Source organism: Girardinichthys multiradiatus, chromosome Y, assembly GCF_021462225.1.
Source record: "Girardinichthys multiradiatus isolate DD_20200921_A chromosome Y, DD_fGirMul_XY1, whole genome shotgun sequence".
NCBI classification, from domain to species: Eukaryota; Metazoa; Chordata; class Actinopteri; order Cyprinodontiformes; family Goodeidae; genus Girardinichthys; species Girardinichthys multiradiatus.
Window position 1 is genome coordinate 19,633,866 of NC_061818.1, and position 15,442 is coordinate 19,649,307.

General features: G+C 36.3%; 1 pseudogene; it reads left to right on the forward strand.

Moving 5' to 3' along the window:
- Positions 1-10,711: 10,711 nt before the first annotated feature.
- LOC124863820 lies at positions 10,712-12,980 on the forward strand (annotated as a pseudogene).
- Positions 12,981-15,442: the final 2,462 nt, after the last annotated feature.

Consider the following 15,442-nt stretch of genomic DNA (forward strand, 5'->3'; position numbering starts at 1 on the left):
AAAAATATACGTCAAAAAACGTTTTTTTAAATTAATTTTGTCATTTATTAAGTTACATCCATCACAGTACAGTTGCGTGACAGAGTGGTTCTAAATCCAAGCAAAGTTAGTGCAGATAAATGATCAAAAGTTTATTGTTACTGCTATAGTTTAATTTAAAATGTAAATTTGCAGATATTTATGACAAACGACGAAAGCGTGAAACCGAAACTTTCACAGTGAGAACGTCGCAAGTTTTATAAGAAGAAATGGATAAACGAGACACGCCTTTGCTGTAACATTGACCATACAGATATAACTGTTGTATTTGTCTTTCTTTTGTTGACTTCAAGAGCTAAACCACCGAGAAAGAACTCTGAAAACCAGACATTCAACTGACAGGCTGGGCGCACTCTTGCAGCAAGCTCCTCCCCCTCTTGATGCTCGCTCCTTCGCGGGGACGCGCCCGATCTTACCCGATCAGTTTTTGGCAGATCATCAATTTACGGCACAACACCGTGTTCTGCTTCTTCTTCTTTTCTTTTTTTCTTTTCCTCAATCATGGGCGGGCGCAGTGGACTATTCAGCCAATCATGGCCGTTGTTCTGAGGCCAACGCATCACGTCACTCCGTAGGTCACATTTAGAAAAGCACGATTGGCTGAAATTTCCATCATCTGTTCCCGAATCCGGACACAGATGCCTTCAAGGTTCACAAAATAACTCCGACAGACTTTGGCGATAAGCTGATGACAACTGATTACAACCACACATTCACGGAATGGTCAAATTATCGTACATTTGGTCTTTTTTAAGAATGTTGATTGTACATCGTACAGAGAGTAAATTTGTTGTACAAATACGATAATTATTGTACACCTGGCAACACTGTCGCCTGTCTAAAGCAACGTCGGTCATAAACGGACAAGAGACCAAACACCGTACGCAGGCGGGGCTCATGGGAGTTGTAGTTTCGTAGTGTCGCATTTCAACTTGCTTATAATTTCAGATCCCATTTGAGAAAACTACAATTGAAAACTGTATATATAAATCAAAGCTAGTCGGAGTGGCTGTGTTACCCGCCACTTCTAAAATTCACCCGCATGTGGCGGGTGTTAATGTCAAGCCCTGTTTGTAAGTGACATTATAACACTTCCTAGATTGATGGACCAGAAGAAAATGCTTTGCTGAGGTCACTGTTGAAAACACAAATCTTTTTTCCATATACCAGCAAACTGGTATGAAGCAAAAGAGGCGCTAACATTTGTTGGTGTTTGGTTAATTAAGTGTGTTTGATAAGCTGTGTCCAGCTGCTATTTTCTGGGGCTAATTGTTTTTTCCATGACTGTTTATATAGACATGGAAGACAGATGTTTTTATACATTTTTGCTGCGTTATTTAGTCATGACAGGTTGCGAATTTATGGATCAGAGCGTTGAAACAAAGGGCATAATCTTATTACCCTAATTTGAATCATTTGACAATACGTTTGTGCACAACAGTTATTGGAAGGCATTACTGGGATATGGTAGCACGGTTGCCTTGTAGCAAGAAGGTTGAGGGTTTGAATCCCGGCCTTGGGACTTTCTGCATGGAGTTTGCATGTTCTCCCTGAGCATGTATGGGTTCTCTTCAGGAACTCTGGCTTCCTCTCACAGTCTGAAAAAAAATACTCTTAGGTAAGAGTTTGTGCGTGTGTTTGTTTGTCATGTGTGTTGTCCTGTACGGACTGGCGAGCTGTCCAGAGTGTACCAGTAGCCACTGGATGTTCAAAATCCCCTTATTTTTATCTCTCGTTGTACACTCTGAAATGCCTTCTATTTAATACAAACCCCTCAATATGCTTGAATTAAAACAATTTTGAGAGGACCGTGAAACACTAGCAATTATCACTAAAACTTCGTAGCAGCTGTTGCCACCAAGAGCGGCCCAACCAATTCTTATGTTTAAGAAGACTTTAGATTTCACATTTCACCAGTATAGTTTGGATAGCTTTTTTCCCTTATTAAATGAAATAAATATTTAATAAATGCTTTTTTATATAATGTGATTGCAGTTGTCTGTAAAATATAATTTCTCAGACTGAAGCAGAGCACTTTTAGGCAGAAATTGCATTTTATGGGTCAGGAAACAAGCCTTAATCACTTTTTGGCAGGTGAAATACCTAGATATTGTCCATGCTGGGCTTTTCTTTAGTGTGGGATAGGTTGTGTTCAGCAAAATCGATAAAAATAATCCTTCTGAATGGAATAAAGTTATTTTAGGCAGAAATAACATTTCAAGGGTCAGAAAACAAGCCTTGATGAATTTTTGGCAAACAAAATAGTGCAATATTTTTTATTTTGTGTATTTTATTTAGTGTGGAATGAGCAGTTTTCAGTAAGATAAGTAAAATATAATCTCTCAGACTGAAGCAGAGTACTTTTAGGCTGAAATTACATTTCAATGGTCAGAAAAAAGGCCATAATCAATTTTTGGCAGAGGAAAAACACATAGATTTCTGGCTATTTTGGCAATTTTGCACAGAGTGCATTCTCAGAGGTCTGTGAAATTCAGCCCATCAGTAAAATAGTCATTTAAGGCAGAAATTACATTTCATTGGTCAAGACATATTGGCCATAATAATTTTTTAGCAAAGAAAAACATCAATTTTTTGCCATTTGGGACTTAATTCATGCCTTCACTGAGATCTATAAAATGTAGTTCCTCTGAGTGAAATACAGTTTATAATTTCGAAATTTTGCAACGTTTTCATTGGGCACTACCTGTTCTATTTTTTATTTTTCAAAATAAATAAATAATAACCACCTTGAAAAAAATACACGTCAAAAAACGTTTTTTTAAATAAATTTTGTCATTTATTAAGTTACATCCATCACAGTACAGTTGCGTGACAGAGTGGTTCTAAATCCAAGCAAAGTTAGTGCAGATAAATGATCAAAAGTTTATTGTTACTGCTATAGTTTAATTTAAAATGTAAATTTGCAGATATTTATGACAAACGACGAAAGCGTGAAACCAAAACTTTCACAGTGAGAACGTCGCAAGTTTTATAAGAAGAAATGGATAAACGAGACACGCCTTTGCTGTAACATTGACCATACAGATATAACTGTTGTATTTGTCTTTCTTTTGTTGACTTCAAGAGCTAAACCACCGAGAAAGAACTCTGAAAACCAGACATTCAACTGACAGGCTGGGCGCACTCTTGCAGCAAGCTCCTCCCCCTCTTGATGCTCGCTCCTTCGCGGGGACGCGCCCGATCTTACCCGATCAGTTTTTGGCAGACCATCAATTTACGGCACAACACCGTGTTCTGCTTCTTCTTCTTTTCTTTTTTTCTTTTCCTCAATAATGTGCGGGCGCAGTGGACTATTCAGCCAATAATGGCCGTTGTTCTGAGGCCAACGCATCACGTCACTCCGTAGGTCACATTTAGAAAAGCACGATTGGCTGAAATTTCCATCATCTGTTCCCGAATCCGGACACAGATGCCTTCAAGGTTCACAAAAAAACTCCGACAGACTTTGGCGATAAGCTGATGACAACTGATTACAACCACACATTCACGGAATGGTCAAATTATCGTACATTTGGTCTTTTTTAAGAATGTTGATCGTACATCGTACAGAGAGCAAAATTGTTGTACAAATACGATAATTATTGTACACCTGGCAACACTGTCGCCTGTCTAAAGCGACGTCGGTCATAAACGGACAAGAGACCAAACACCGTACGCAGGCGGGGCTCATGGGAGTTGTAGTGTCGTAGTGTCGCATTTCAACTTGCTTATAATTTCAGATCCTATTTGAGAAAACTACAATTGAAAACTGTATATATAATTCAAAGCTAGTCGGAGTGGCTGTGTTACCCGCCACTTCTAAAATTCACCCGCGTTTGGCGGGTGTTAATGTCAAGCCCTGTTTGTAAGTGACATTATAACACTTCCTAGATTGATGGACCAGAAGAAAATGCTTTGCTGAGGTCACTGTTGAAAACACAAATCTTTTTTCCATATACCAGCAAACTGGTCTGAAGCAAAAGAGGCGCTAACATTTGTTGGTGTTTGGTTAATTAAGTGTGTTTGATAAGCTGTGTCCAGCTGCTATTTTCTGGGGCTAATTGTTTTTTCCATGACTGTTAATATAGACATGGAAGACAGATGTTTTTATACATTTTTGCTGCGTTATTTAGTCATGACAGGTTGCGAATTTATGGATCAGAGCGTTGAAACAAATGGCATAATCTTATTACCCTAATTTGAATCATTTGACAATACGTTTGTGCGCAACAGTTATTGGAAGGCATTACTGGGATATGGTAGCACGGTTGCCTTGTAGCAAGAAGGTTGAGGGTTTGAATCCCGGCCTTGGGACTTTCTGCATGGAGTTTGCATGTTCTCCCTGAGCATGTATGGGTTCTCTTCAGGAACTCTGGCTTCCTCTCACAGTCTGAAAAAAAATACTCTTAGGTAAGAGTTTGTGCGTGTGTTTGTTTGTCATGTGTGTTGTCCTGTACGGACTGGCGAGCTGTCCAGAGTGTACCAGTAGCCACTGGATGTTCAAAATCCCCTTATTTTTGTCTCTCGTTGTACACTCTGAAATGCCTTCTATTTAATACAAACCCCTCAATATGCTTGAATTAAAACAATTTTGAGAGGACCGTGAAACACTAGCAATTATCACTAAAACTTCGTAGCAGCTGTTGCCACCAAGAGCGGCCCAACCAATTCTTATGTTTAAGAAGACATTAGATTTCACATTTCACCAGTATAGTTTGGATAGCTTTTTTCCCTTATTAAATGAAATCAATATTTAATAAATGCTTTTTTATATAATGTGATTGTAGTTGTCTGCTATTAAACTGTTTGATGACCCAAAACATGTAAATGTAACTAAAAATGCCATTTGTTAGGTGGCAAATGCATTTTCACTACACTGTAGCTACCAATTGTGCAAAGCCATTACTAAATTGCTTCGCCTACTGTAGGTCTGTTAGGAAAAAGGACAAAAATTACCTGCCTTCAAAACAAAAGCTGACAAATGGTTAAACCTTAGGCGAAACAAAAGCTGTATCAGAGGAAATCATTACAGTGACCGGTATTTTACTGGTTCCTTTCTCTCCCACCATATTATTCATATTAGATGTAGCTTTGCCCGACTGGTACCTATACTGTGAAGTGTAGCATCACAGTGCTCATTCCACCCCATCCAAGTCAAAGAAATGTCACTAAGTTGTGCGTACTTATGATGCATTTATATCATACTGATGTGCTCAAGCAGACATGCACTACACCGGACCTTAAATACTGGAACCGCACACAGCTTCGATATAGTGATCTGTGCAGTAATGCACGCATGGAACGTAATCCACGCGCTCCTGGAATTAAAATGAGCTGCTCGTGATCTTCTTTATTGCTCCTTTCGGGTTTTGGCGTGAATTTGACGCCATATAAAATATTCATTTGGCATCTTACACATCCTTATCAGGCCAGCCATTAAATGTGATGGCTGCTGTATAATCTCAAATGTCACGTTCAGTGACCGTATAGGTCATATAAAGTGTCATATCATTGCCCAGTTTTTTTTATTGCTAAAAACGCAATACTATACTTTGGAACTTATCTTTTGGGGGATTGTCTTATAATCCTTTTTGGATTCAAACATAATTAAAATTTTTACTGCATTTGATCCACACAGGAACAAAAGGCAAAGGCTTGCTCTAAATTAAGTAAATAAAGGTGGGATTCAACCTCTCCCAAAAGAGGTCTGGAAAAAACTAACTACTTCCACTTCACTTTTTCATTTGTTAAGATTCAGGTTTCTATAGTGCTCACTGTCGGCATTTACCAATTTTAAAAGTGTTACATACACTAAGAAAGTACAAAAAATATTTGTTTACTCTTGTAAAATGCATTCACAAGTCTGTAAATCAAGACAGTACAATCAGTCTGATTTCAGTCACATTCTCACAATATGTTCCAGCATTTTCATCATTCTCACTTGAATTGACAGCAACAAGACATGAACACAGCAACATTTCTTAAACGAACCTCCCACCCAAACTCTACAAAAACACTCCTATTTGACTTAGTTACATGCTGCTCCTCTGTTTCACTGCTTCAATGACAAACATCCGTAACCTCAAAGTGTTGTGTTTGTATAACTATGACTTCATTTGCTCATGGAAAAATCACCAACTTCTAAACGGTATCTGAAACCAAAATCTTGTTTAATTTGTCAAATTGTATATTTTCTGCATGTTATACATTCTAATGATGTTGGAGAAGATTGGGATTATATTATGTCTCTGTTTTAGAATAGTGGAAGACTGGAGAAGAGGAGAGAGGAGGAAAGAGCTTACTCACCAGTTGTATTTTTTTCTATATGTATTTTATTTTATTCTGGATTCTAGTTTTCTATTACTACCGTACTACTATTACTTTACTTGTTTTTGTACTCTTATGAAATGCTAATAAAAGTGTGGACAGACACATTCCTGCTGTAACACTTGAATTGTATAGTTTTAATATGAATAAACATGTAAAAACCGTCCCAGTTTCTTTATTTCATCTTGATAACATTTAATTATTTTTTTAAATTCCTTTCAATGTGGCATGTCCTTACAAAGTATATCCTTAGTACTCCCATAGGTAATGGCTGTACAACACTGGAGAGAAACGTTAGTAGAGCATACATCAGCAGATCTTAAGGAGAACATTTACTGAGTTTACTTCTTTCCAGTTCTGAGATAACATAGGGTGTCAGTGATTCTGATCTTATTCATTCTGTGGTCTATGATCTATCCTGCAGCTGGTCACTAGGGGGCATCCAGGTTGTTTTTGCTTCACAATGGGAGATCTGTAGGACCTCCATCTTCATATCTGGTACAATTTCAGAAACAATGTTGAGAACCCACTTTATTATCATGTTTATTGGTACTGTTTTGAGCAAAGAGAAGCACAGCCAACATTTACAGTAAATGTTATGTGTAAGGAAGTGATAAACAAATGAGAACAATTGTGTCTGTATAGCTCTTTCAATAATGATGCAATGAAGAAAGAAACGGTTTCATTTCAGCAGGTACATAAAAGACAAAAGAAAGAATACTGAATAGTAACATTGAGATAAACACTAACATTAACACTAACATTAACAGCCTATTTACAACAAATAATAATACTATTTGATTAAATAGGCATAGAAAGGAAAAGGAAACATACATTTGTACACATGAACATGTCTAAATTTATATTGCTGCATATATTAATTACAGTTCCCTGTCTGCAGGCAGACCAGTCAAAACCCAGGGCAGACACTCGAAGCAGCCAGTAGGCAGTTCTTGTTCTGTTACCTGGAAATTAATTCATTTTTAATCTTTAACATAGTTTCCCGTTTTATCTTGTAAGTAGTTCACCTCTGTTTCTCAGTAACACCAAGTTTCAGCTTCTAATCAGCTGAACGGCTATTTCTCATAGAGTATCCGCAGCACAATGACAGATTTAAAACCCAACACCTGTGTGTGTCTTTTTAGGCTCAAATTCAAAACAAACTTTAGAAAAGCAAAGCTTAGTAATTATACAGTCGTTGACAATTAAAGAAGGCAGGCTATGATTACTGATACTTATTTTAAAACTTACTTTAAAAACTGCTTTTTGCATGTTAATTTTCAGGCAATTAAATGTGAACATCAGTTCATGAGTGGCTTTCCCAACCCAATTGCCTTATCTCTTCTTAAGCCTTTTAAGACAATGGAGGGCTGGGCAAAGATTAGAAAACATTATCTGCCTCAGTGACTCATTCAGACCAAGTCCAGTTGTAACCTTTATTTTATAATCGGAAAGTCACCTTTTTGAGCAGAAATTTAAACAGCTCTGTCCCACAAATACTTTGCGTCTTTTGAAAGCATGATCTCTTTGGTTTGGGGCTGAATTTAGAAAGAGCTACATCTCTTTATTTATTAAAAGGATGGGATATTGTGCTACTGTTAAAGCAGATGGCCAGAGGTGCATATTATGGCCTACAACTGTGAAATTATAACTAATTATAGCTAAAATCCAACAGGATAACTAATCAGAGATTTCCACGGCAGGACTTTACAAAAATGAAGTTTTTTGAAAGCATGCTAGTAAAAAACCTAAAACCCTTTTTGTCCTCATTCAAGTCACTGATGTCACAGTTGGTCATAAGGATTGACACTTAACTAAACTAAACAACTGGAATTGGCACAAATAGACATGTTTAAAGGTGATTTATTTCCTTTGGTAAAACACTATACTAGAAGAACCACTTTTGAAAGATTCTAAAGCATTTTCATCTAGTTTAAAATAATTTTTGTTTCCATGTGCATTGCAACTTAGATAAACAAGAACGAAGGAAGATAACAGATGGAGCGGGGGATTCAGTCCTATATGTTTAAGCCAAAATATAACAATCTATAAGCCATGATGGATGCTTGAATGGATGAAGCAAAAAGTGAAAAATAGAAGTGCTGTTTTCAGAACGTTAACTGATAGTAAAATACATTTTACAATGCATTAAGCACTCTAGAAAGTGCATAAACAGAGTGTAAATACTGGATAAATACTGGGACTTGTTAAAACATACCTTCCTCTTTGATGTAATTTAGAATGTGAAGACTTCAAAACAGATGTTTTTTTTTCACTTTTTCTTTCTTTGGTTGAAATGACAATGATGAAATATTTTGTGCTGCTGTTAGAGGCATGGCTGGGCAACTTGGTGTGGAATCTGGCAATTCCACTCTGCCCTGTCTTCTGTTGGCAAATCAACCCATGCTGTGTATATAGCCACACTCTGACCTTATTCTTCAGCAGGTCTGTCACTTTCACTGCATGTTTGAGGACCAATGGAAAAAGACATTGCTCTTTGGAATATGAGCCACAAATGGAGGTCATTAATTTGCACCCTGCAATCATGAGACATCAGCAACTACTTAGAAGAAATTAAGCAGTTTCAAGAAAAGGTCATCAGTGTTGGAAAGTTATTTATTAATTTCTTCAAGTAAAACAGCACTGTGTTTGCTAGCAAAGACTGTGCATGACAGTTTGTGGTAGCAAATACTTTTATTGCTTAAAAAACAGATCTGTTGACTTTTTATGAAGACATGAAATTTAGAGAAATCAGACTTATTTGACATATTGAATTTTTTTCTTCCCGACTTATAAACGTGTACAATTACGATTTGAAATGTAAGCATTATTTTACATTTACAGGTTGTTTTTTTCAAACCAACACTACATAGAAGTAAATATTTGCCAGTCAGATTTATATATTTTGCTGGATACTTTTCCTCACCAGAATTTCCTTCTTACTGTCATAACATGTTTAAAGTCTACTGATTATTATCATTATCCAAGTGTTCTTGCATTAAAGACCAAATTAGAAAAGTCGACCCTTTAGTTTTACTAAAAAAACATGTTAAAGTTCACTGGGCACCTTGGAATGAGCCTCAGTTAAGCGAGTAATCTCCTCCATGAAAACATAAATCTCACAGGGAGTGGGCCTATATGTAAGAGTAGATGAGTTCAGGTTGTGAAATAATCATCTGTTTTTCACTACATGGTAAAAATTGCAGTGCCTCTGGACTCAAGCAAAGCAACTTTAAAAAGTGCATCATTCACACATTGAATGACAGCTCTGTAGAGTTGCTAAGAACAGTCATTACAAGCAGCATTTTGCTATTCCACACACTTGCATCCACTTACCTGATGACATCCACCATATTACTATTAATATTTATTTTTTATATTTGTGTGTTTTTCCTGTGATTTCTCAAATCCTTTCTTACATTCATCACTAAAGTCTGTATCCACAGCTTGCTTGGTTCAGTCCGCCTAAATGTGAGCTGGAGCTGTAATGGATATCTATCGAGCCAAATGAACAAATCCAACTATGGTTAAATATGGTTATGTAAGGTATATCTCAAGACATGGGGAAGCGTGGTCGTCTTGCAATCTGAGGTTTGTGGGTTTAATTCCAGCTCCCCCTGCTGCATGTCGATGTGCCCATGGGCAAGGCACTTGACCTCAATTTGCCTACTGATCTGCAAATTGGTGTATGAATGTGAGTGCGTTAGTGAGTGAGTGAATGAGTGGAAAGGTGCCATTCAAGTTCAGTCCATTTACCATTCATATGTTAATTGTTTATTTCAGATATTTAAATAAAAAAACTGAAATTCACATTTCAAAATTGTGGGCCCATCTTGAAACTTGGACTTTGGTTCACATCATATGATTTCAACACAATCCCTCCACCCCACACCTGTTTAGAAATGAGTTACAACAACATTTAATTTCCCTTTGGGATTAATAAAAGTATTTTTGAATTGAACTGAATTGAAATGAAATATTGGTTTTAACAGCTTACATGTTGTATTAGTTTGCATCAACTCAAATTGTATTTCTCAAATTTCTCAAATGAGGAATTTCTCAGTTTCTTTATTATTTCACATCTGCACATTTATCACCTCTTCCATCACGCCTTCCTCTCCTCTGCTTTATCTACTCTTGTACAAAGGGGATGGATTGTCAGATTGTATGTATTTATGCGTTGTAAAGTCATTCAGTTTGTAAACAACCTTTGACTTTTAAGGTAAGTGTAAAGGGTTTGGTCATATGTGACAGGGTACAATTCCTGTAACGTTGACCTCTACTTATTGAAGAGAAACAACTGATAAGGATGTTATTTTGTGCCTGTCAACAGGAAGGAAGGCAGCCAGTTTAGGAGCAAGCAAAATCAACAGCAACCCGACAGCAGGATCACAGTCAGGATGGCTACACTGGACTTCAAGGCGCTGACAGCACCAGTGGGCATTTTGAGGATACTGGAGGTCATGTTCACTTGTATCACTTTCAGCTTGGTTGCATCAGTGGGCCACGCGACTGACTTGTTTTGGACCTGGTGCATGTTTTCTTGGTGCTTCTGCTTCTGTGTCACCATCCTCACACTGGTCCTGGAATTCACCAGCCTCAGCTCAAAGCTGCCCATCTCACTGGGATTATTTTACTGCTTTGTTTGCCATGTTGGCTACCCTAATGGTGCGTCCCTTTTATTACAATTGTCCTATATATTATCTAGCTCTTGTTAGTGAATACTATTTGAGCTAAGATGTCAAGTATAGAGTCAGATGTAATAAAAGTACCAACAGTTTTTATCGAATATAACATGCAAACTTTGGTAAATATCAAATTAATTATCATAGAGAATTCATTACACAATTGACAATTGACTTTATGAATTATGAGACAAGTGTTTTTGGGCTGTTATTATGAGAAATGCTGCCTTCAGCATACAAAAATTAAATAAATCAAAAAAAGAAGGATACAGTGACAGGAAAGTTAACAAAGAGAAGGGGAAGTAACACAGATAGTAAATGTGCTTGGGTAAATAAAGGCTTTAAAATAAATCATTTAGATATACAACCCCCCCAAAAAGTTTACTTTAAAACAAATGTTCAAAATACAATTCATGTATAAATTATTTCAGGAAGATAAATTTAATTTAAAAAAAATTTAAATAAATAAATTTGTTAAATAGAAGAGTGAAAAGAAATATAAAATGAAACATAATGTAAAAGTAAAATCAATATGAATAATATTTAAAAGCAAATTTAATAATTAGGAATAATAACACAAATGAACTTCCAACATTTAGATATGTATATAGAATATATCAGTCTATGCCACAATTATTTTAACAATTTCTGTTACATTTGATGGCATAATAATTCATTTTAATTTTTATTTTGACAGTCTACACTAGGGGTCTGCAAACTATGACCTTGCACAATGGCTCTAAATACCTAAAAGCAAATTTCAATTGCATTAAATTTGCACAACAGATTCACACCAAAAGTATCAGTAATATTTTGTTAGATTTGTTTTTCTTGTCATTAGGTTGGAAACAATGTGTTTTTCTTTTACATATCTTTTCACATATAACAATCATCCTATTAGAAAATAATGTATCCATCCTCTACTTTCAAAAGTTGTACGTTTTTATTTATTTTCACTCTTCAAAAATGTCAATTAATTTTCAATAAAAGATATTTAATAAATATTATAAGTTGTCTTTTTTTAAAAGGTCATGTAACATTTGCTGCTGTAAATGAGTTTTATTTAGCTGGACTGAGGACAAAAATGCCTCTATGGATTGTTAAGTTTGCAGACCCCTGGACCATGCCATATATATCCTCCATATATTTTGTCTGTTGATAGCTTTTCAAAAGAGTATTTGTAACTACGGCACAAGAGAATAAACCTAGCTCTGTATCTAATGAGCATCTCAATTTTTAATTATCATTCATGCAGGTGCTCACAGCATCGATCCTCTACTCCATCTTCTTCACCTGTGCTAGTTGTGGCAGACAGATTGCCGCCTGCATTCTCTCCTTCTTGACCTTCATCCTGTACGCTGTTGAGATTGGACTGACTCGGGTCAAACCTGGTGAAATCAGTGGATTTCTCTCCACTGTGCCGGCCCTGCTCAAAGTTCTGGAGGCCTTTGTGGCCTGCATAATCTTCATCTGTTTGTACTACATCAACTATACATTATATCTAGGTTTCAGTGGTGTGTTGCTGTGTACTCCATTTGTTTTATTTTTGCACTCCTTATCATTCTTTTAACTATCGGCCGCCTGCTGTCCCGCTTCCCTGCACCTTTCAGCAAGGTTCTGATAGTCTGCAATGTACTGGCCGTGCTGATGTACATAACAGCTGCCGTCATCTGGCCCTTCTACTGCTTCAGGGACAATCCCAGACCAAGCTACTGCCCAGTGAACTGTGGGTGGAATTTGCTAGTTGTTATTTCTTTTATGACCTTTTTTATCCTGATTGCTTACATTGTGGACACAGTGTATTCTTTCAAGCTGGTCTTCTTCACCACTGAAACATAATCACATTGTTGTATTGATTTGAATGTGAAGGTTTTGTTTCTGTTGTGATTTTGCTTTTGTCAAAACTAAATAAGTGAAGCATAAGTTCTATTTGTAACATAACAGTGCAATTTGTTTCCATTTTACATACCATCCTGGTGATTGTCATTGGATATATTTATTACAACATAGTTATTTGGTTAAATATATATCTAATTAACTACATTTTCTGATCTAAATGTTGCTGAAATAATGTTGCTGTAAAGGCTTTCAACAAAAAAAGTACAGCTGTTGCATGTTTGCTTTAGCACATCAGAGACATGTTACAATACTGTTAGAATAGGTGAAGCTTTAACCAATGCTTGTCACCTGCCCATAATAAATTGTGTTTGCAAAGGTGTGTCCAAATGCTAACTAAAACACATATGTGTACAATGTAATGTTTTACAACGGGCACTAAAATAAAAGACTGGGAGGGGTACTATTAAAGATTACACACCCATATGTTAAGTTTACTCATGTTCAATTTTAATAAGAAATATTTAAATAAACATTAGCTACATTTTGAACTAGGGCTCTAATTCCACCTCTATTTATGACAAAACTATGGGTTCAGATAACACCACAGCACTGAGACTGCACTGATAATTTTTTTAAAATGTTGACACATTTTAAACAGTGACGCATCTGGAACTTCTGTCTTTGTGCTACTTGATTTCAGCCCTGTTTGTAAAGTAATAAAATTTAAATATTAGCTCATAAAGCAAAAAAAAACCTCTCTGACAACCTGAGATGTGCAGAAACTGCTGGCTTCTTTAAATTAGAACTGAAAACATTATTGTTTACTGCTACTTTCAATCAAAACATCACAGTAATAAACTGTTTACATGATCACCATTAAAGCGGGAGATTGAAGCATTGTTCTTACAGAGCATAACATTCCTTGGACAGTGATTTCTCTAGCTATTTATCTGTTTAAAATTTGTATTTTGTATTATTTTTTGTTCAATGCTTTTAAATGTATGATTGAGCTCTCTTTTTAAGCAAAGCTTAAAGATTGTTTTGATTTCATCTTATTTTCTGTGAATTCCTGTAAGCAATTTAAACTGCTTTGTGTGTGACCGGTGCCATACAAATAAACTTGCCTTGCCTGTAAACTTTAGATATCATAGATGTCTCTTAATTGTAATTAAAGCAACCAATAATAAAATAAAAGTCAGTAACATAATATATTGCAAATAATTTGATCATGTTTTTGTCCCAATAACATAAATTCATACAATAATGTAAATAGATACTAAGTTATTTGCTGGGTAAAACTGAGCAAAAACATGTAGGTCACATTATCAATACCAAATGCACTTTGAAGTAATTCATAAAAATAATAATAGTCCATGCATATAATTTTCAAATGTAGATATATGTAGATGTTAATAGTAACCACTACTAGAGGTGATTTTTTATTAGGTTCAGTGTAGTAGTATGGATGGAAAGTCATAGCCTACTGTGGGGAAATGTTATATGAATCCAGTAAATAATATTTAACAGCAGGCAGTCACTCAATCTGTTATATTTGTTAAGAGCCCACACACCCAAATATAGGGTTTAGAACAAAACATTGTTGGAATCAAACTTGACATTCTCCACCCGAAGCTCACTGTAGTGGCCTGCACTTGTCTCCTTACTGACCGGCAGCTGTAGATGAGGCTGGGAAGCATCTTCTCTCGCACAAGAACCATCAGAAACAGCGCCATCTAGTGAGTATTCTCTTCCCTCTCCTCCTTTCTCTGTACACAAATGACTGCACCTCGGGAACATGTCTGTGAAACTCTTTAGTTTGCAGAAGAGACCTCTGTAACTAGTCTGATCCAGGACAAGTCTGTATACAGACAGTAGCGGGATCGGCTGGTCCACTTGTGTGGTCAGAACCATACAAGGACACCCATTTCTATGCGTTTTTTTTTTTTTTTTTACATAAAAATTCGGTTATTTTTTGGTAATAGTTGAAATTTTGAGATGATTTTTTTGTTTGTTTTAATGTCTTTAAATTCTGTGCAAAAACACAGAAATAACACACACACACACACAAATCTAAAAAGAGCATGAATTAAAAGGAGGTAAATATATATGCATTAAGTTAGCTGATCACTTATCTACTCTATGCTGCTCGAGCACATATGTAAAAACAATCAGATTTGTTATCTATTGTATTCCATATATTCACTGCCTTCTCCACCTAAAGTAAAAGAAGAAAAAAAAAAGGCTATTAAGAGCAGACTGGCAATTTGTCCATTCTGGAGAGGTATAAAATGGTTGTTCAGTCTAGTGCCGTCAGACTCGACTGGGCTCTACTCTGTTATTAGGGTTTCCATTAATACTCGATACCAGCTTCTTTTCTAAGTTCCTAATTGACTGGGATTTCAAGTGAGCCGAGTCGAGATGATGTCAGAAGATTGCCCGTCACTAACTGGCCAGAGGGGTTGAAGTCACTGGTTCCGCCATTAGAGCGACTCCATTGATGCCTACTCACGGGTACCAGTAAACAGCTAAGCAATGTTGTGAGAAGCTTAAAA